Source organism: Felis catus, chromosome B2 (assembly GCF_018350175.1).
Source record: "Felis catus isolate Fca126 chromosome B2, F.catus_Fca126_mat1.0, whole genome shotgun sequence".
Taxonomy (NCBI): domain Eukaryota; kingdom Metazoa; phylum Chordata; class Mammalia; order Carnivora; family Felidae; genus Felis; species Felis catus.
Window position 1 is genome coordinate 425,348 of NC_058372.1, and position 5,944 is coordinate 431,291.

Below are 5,944 nucleotides of genomic sequence, written 5' to 3' on the forward strand. Positions count from 1 at the left end.
TATTTGGGACATAAATATTTATCTTTGCTATATCTTCATTGTAAATTTTATCTACTAGCATTATGAATGCCATTTAATATTTTTCTGCCATTTACTATTTTTTATATATATGAAGTAATGTCATCTGACAATGGAAGCGATTCCTGTGATTTTTGTTATTTCATGTGCCTAGTGTACATTTGAACATTTAAAAATTTCCAGTCTTGATGAATCACTTTGTTTTAGATCTGTCTCTTTTAAACAGAACTGACATTTGTTTAGTGATCCTGTCTAAAATCTTTTTCCTCCAATGTGTGAGTGCAGCCCATTTATACCTATTTATGTAATATACATTTGATCTTAGTTGTGTTATTATTTTATGTTATAGTTTCTGTTTTTATAGACTAAAATGTTACAATCTTTTTAAACCATTTAGTTTTCATTTTGATATATAAATGTGTACATACAGATCTTTGACACATAAAGGCAAACACACACCCATCCACATACATCTTTAAATGCTGTGTTTTCATTTCCTTCTACTTTTTGATGACTCCTCCCTTCTCCAAGCCTTCCTCTAAGGAAGCTGTCTTTGCAGCTGAAGCAATTCCCATGAGCAGTCTTGAATCCTTTTATTCATCTTCTCTGCTCTCTCCCATTGCACAAATGTTTTGGTATTTTTTTAAACAAAAATATGAAGTTGTTATATATACTTTTTGTATTTCGATTTTCTTCCTTAGCAACACCCTGTAGGAATCTTTTGGAGTTCCTTGGACTATTGTGTATGTATGTATGTATTTATCTGTTTTGTATTATTTCATTTCCCTATTGATCATTCACCGTGATTGGTCATTACCAGTTATAAATAATGCTTCAGCAAATATCCTTATACATACTGATTTTTATGTATGAATATATATATTTAAAAAGTTTATTTATTTATTTTGAGAGGGAGAAATGGGAGAGAGAATATTTCGTTGGCTCCACACCCAGTGTGGAGGTTGACACCGGACTCAATCTTAAGACTGTCAGATTGTCACTGTGAGGTCATCACCTGAGCAGAAGCCAAGAGTCAAATGCTTAACCAACTGAATCATCACCCAGGTGCCCCAAAGAATATGTGTATTTTTTTTAGCTTAAGTAGATATTTATATACTTTTTCAAAGTGGTGACAATTTACATTTTCTTTTTTTTTAATTGTTCTCTATTTTATTTATTATTTATTTACTTATTTATTTTTATTTTAAATTTTTAAAAATTTACATCCAAATTAGTTAGCATATAGTGAAACAATGATTTCAGGAGTAGATTCCTTAATGCCCCTTACCCATTTAGCCCATCCCCCCTCCCACAAACCCTACAGCAACACTCAGTTTGTTCTCCATATTTATGAGTCTCTACCGTTTTGTCTCCCTCCCTGTTTTTATATTATTTTTGTTTCCCTTCCCTTATGTTCATCTGTTTTGTCTCTTAAAGTCCTCATATGAGTGAAGTCATATGATTTTTGTCTTTCTCTGACTGACTAATTTCACTTAGCATAATACCCTCCAGTTCCATGCATGTAGTTGCAAATGGCAAGATTTCATTCTTTTTGATTGCCGAGTAATACTCCATTGTGTGTGTGTGTGTGTGTGTGTGTGTGTGTGTGTGTGTGTGTGTGTGAGATACTACATTTTCTTTATCCATTCATCCATCGAGGAACATTTGGATTCTTTTCATACTTTGGCTATTGTTGATAGTGCTGCTATGAATATGAGGGTGCATGTGTCCCTTCGAAACAGCACACCTGTCTCCCTTGGATAAATACCTACTAGTGCAATTGCTGGGTCGTAGGGTAGTTCTGTTTTTAGTTTTTTGAGGAACCTCCATACTGTTTTCCAGAGTGGCTGCACCAGCTTGCATTGCCACCAACAATGCAAAAGAGATCCTCTTTCTCCGCATCCTCACCAACATCTGTTGTTGCCTGAGTTGTTAATGTTAGCCATTCTGACAGGTGTGAGGTGGTATCTCATTGTGGTTTTGATGTGTATTTCCCTGATGAGTGATGTTGAGCATTTTTTCCTGTGTCGGTTGGCCATCTGGATGTCTTCCTTGGAGAAGTGTCTATTCATGTCTTTTGCCCATTTCTTCACTGGATTATTTGTTTTTTCAGTGTTGAGTTTGGTAAGTTCTTTATAGACTTTGGCTACTAACCTTTTATCTGATATGTCATTTGCAAATATCTTCTCCCATTCTGTCGGTTGCCTTTTAGTTTTGCTGATTGTTTCCTTCACTGTGCAGAAGCTTTTTATTTTGATGAGGTCCCAGTAGTTCATTTTTGCTTTTGTTTCCCTTGCCTCCAGAGATGTGTTGAGTAAGAAATTACTGCGGGCAAGATCAAAGAGGTTTTTGCCTGCTTTCTCCTCAAGGATTTTGATGGCTTCCTGTCTTACATTGAGGCGTTGCATCCATTTTGAGTGTATTTTTGTGTATGGTGTAAGAAAGTGGTCCAAGTTCATTCTTTTGCATGGCTTTGTCCAGTTTTCCCAGCACCACTTGCTGAAGAGACTGTCTTTATTCCATTGGATATTCTTTCCTGCTTTGTCAAAGATTAGTTGGCCATACGTTTGTGGGTCCATTTCTGGGTTCTCTATTCTGTTCCATTGATCTGAATGTCTGTTCTTGAGCCAGTACCATATTGTCTTGATGGTTACTATGAAAATTTGACCTCCTCCTGGTCGGTTTGGATGCCTTTCATTTCTTTGTGTTGTCTGATTGCAGAGGCTAAGACTTCCAATACTATGTTGAGTAACAGTGGCGAGAGTGGACATCCCTGTCTTGTCCCTGACCTTAGGGGGAAAGCTCTCAGTTTTTCCCCATTGAGGATGATATTAGCGTTGGGTCATTCATATATGGCTTTTATGATCTCGGGGTATGATCCTTCTATCCCTACTTTCTTGAGGGTTTTTATCAAGAAAGGGTGCTGTATTTTGTGAAATGCTTTCTCTGCATCTATTGAGAGGATCATATCGTTCTTGTCCTTTCTTTTATTGATGTGATGAATCCTGTTAATTGTTTTGTGGATATTGAACCAGCCCTGCATCCCAGGTATAAATCCCGCTTGGTCCTGGTGAATAATGCTTTTAACGTATTGTTGGATCCAGTTGGTTAGTAACTTGTTGAGGATTCTTACATCCATGTTCATCAGGGAAATTGGTCTGTAGTTCTCCTTTTTAGTGGGGTCTCTGTCTGGTTTTGGAATCAAGATAATCCTGGCTTCATAGAAAGAGTTTGGAAGTTTTCCTTCCATTTCTATTTTTTGGAACAGTTTCAAGAGAATAGGTGTTAACTCTTAAACGTTTAGTAGAATTTCCCTGGAAAGCCATCTGCCCTGGACTCTGGTTTTTTGAGAGACTTTTGATAACTAATTAGATTTCCTTACTGGTTATGGGTCTGTTCAAATTTTCTATTTCTTTCTGTTTCAGTTTTGGTAGTGTGTATGTTTCTAGGAATTTGTCCATTTCTTCCAGATTGCCCATTTTATTGGCATATAATTGCTCATAATATTCTCTTATTATTGTTTTTATTTCTGTTGTGTTGGTTTTGATCTCTCCTCTTTCATTCTTGATTTTATTTATTTGGGTCCTTTCCTTTTTCTTCTTGATCAAACTGGCTAGTGGTTTATCAATTTTGTTAATTCTTTCAAAGAACCAGCTTCTGGTTTCATTGATCTGTTCTATGGTTTTTTGTTTTTGTTTTTGTTTTTGTTTTGGTTTCGATAGCATTAATTTCTGCTTTAATCTTTATTATTTCCTGTCTTCTGCTGTTTTTGGGTTTTATTTGCTGTTCTTTTTCCAGCTCCTTAAGGCATAAGATTAGGTTGTGTATCTGAGATCTTTCTTCCTTCTTTAGGAAGGCTTGGATTGCTATATACTTTCCTCTTATGACGGCCTTTGCTCTGTCCCGGAGTTTGGGTTGGGGTGGTATCATTTTCATTTACTTCCATGTACTTTTTAATTTCTTCTAACTGCTTGGTTAGCCCATTCATTTTTTAGTAGGATATTCTTCAGTCTCCAAGTATTTGTTACCTTTCCAAATTTTTTCTTGTGGTCGATTTCAAGTTTCATAGCATAGTGGTCTGAAAATATGCACGGTATGATCTTGATCTTTTTGTACTTACTTAGGGCTGATTTGTGTCCCACTACATGGTCTATTCTGGAGAACGTTCCATGTACACTGGAGAAAAATGTATATTCTGCTGCTTTAGGATGAAATGTTCTGAATATATCTGTCAAGTCCATCTGGTCCAGTGTGTCATTCAAAGCCATTGTTTCCTTGTTGATTTTTTGATTAGATGATCTGTCCATTGCTGTGAGTGGGGTGTTGAAGTCTCCAAAATTATGCTATTACTATCGATGATTTTCTTTATGTTTGTGATTAATTGATTTATATATTTGGGGCTTTCACATTTGGCGCATAAGTGTTTACAATTGTTAGGTCTTCTTGGTGGATAGACCCCTTGATTATGATATAATGCCCTTCTGCATCTCTTGATACAGTCTTTATTTTAAAGTCTAGATTGTCTGATACAAGTATGGCTACTCTGGCTTTCTTTTATTGACTATTAGCATGATAGATGTTTCTCCATCCCCTTACTCTCAATCTGAAGGTGTCTTTAGGTCTAAAGTGGGTCTCTTGTAAACAGCATATAGATGGGTCTTGTTTTCTTATCCATTCTGTTACCCTGTGTCTTTTGATTGGAGCATTGAGTCCATTTACATTTAGATTGAGTACTGAAAGATAAGAATTTATTGCCATTATGATGCTTGTAGAGTTGGAGTTTATGGTGGTGTTCTCTGGTCGTTCTAATGTTTTGTTGCTTTTGGTGTGTGTGTGTGTGTGTGTGTGTGTGTGTGTGTGTGTGTGTGTTTGTGTGTATTTATCTTTTCTCCCCTCAGAAATCCCCCTTAAATTTTTTTCTTTCTTTTTATAAAAAAAATTATGTTATTTATTTTTGAGAGAGACAGAGACAGAATGCGAGTGGGTTGGGGCAGAGAGAGAGGGAGACACAGAAGCAGAAGCAGGCTCCAGGTTCTGAGCTGTCAGCACAGAGCCCAATGTGGGGCTTGAACCCACAAGTCGTGAGATCATGACCTGAGCCCAAGTTGGACGCTTAGCTGACTGAGCCACCCAGGCACCTCACCCCCTTAAAATGTCTTGCAGGGCTGGTTTAGTTGTCACAAACTCCTTTAATTTTGTTCGGGAAACTTTTTATCTCTCCTTCTGTTTTTAATGACAACCTTGGTGGATAAAGAATTCTTGGCTGCATATTTTTCTGATTCAACCTATTGAATATATCCTGCCACTCCTTTCTGGCCTGCCACGTTTCTGTGGATAGGTCTGCTGCAAATCTGATCTGTCTTCCCTTGTAGGTAGGGACTTTTTTTTTTCCCTTGCTGCTTTCATGATTCTCTCCTTGCGTGAGTATTTTGTGAATTTGACTATGATATGCCTTATTGATGGTTGGTTTTTGTTGAATCTAATGGGGGTCCTCTGTGCTTCCTGGATTTTAATCTGTGTCTTTACCCAGCTTAGGAAAGTTTTCTGCTATGATTTGCTCCCATAACCCTTCTACCCCTATTTCTTTCTCTTTATCTTCTGGGACCCCTATGATTCTGATGTTGTTCCTTTTTTTTTTTTTTTTTAATTTTTTTCAACGTTTTTTATTTATTTTTGGGACAGAGAGAGACAGAGCATGAATGGGGGAGGGGCTGAGAGAGAGAGAGACACAGAATCGGAAACAGGCTCCAGGCTCTGAGCCATCAGCCCAGAGCCCGACGCAGGGCTCGAACTCACGGACCGCGAGATCGTGACCTGGCTGAAGTCGGACGCTTAACCGACTGTGCCACCCAGGCGCCCCTGATGTTGTTCCTTTTTAATGAGTCACTGATTTCTCTAATTCTCAACTCGTGCTCTTTTGCCTTAA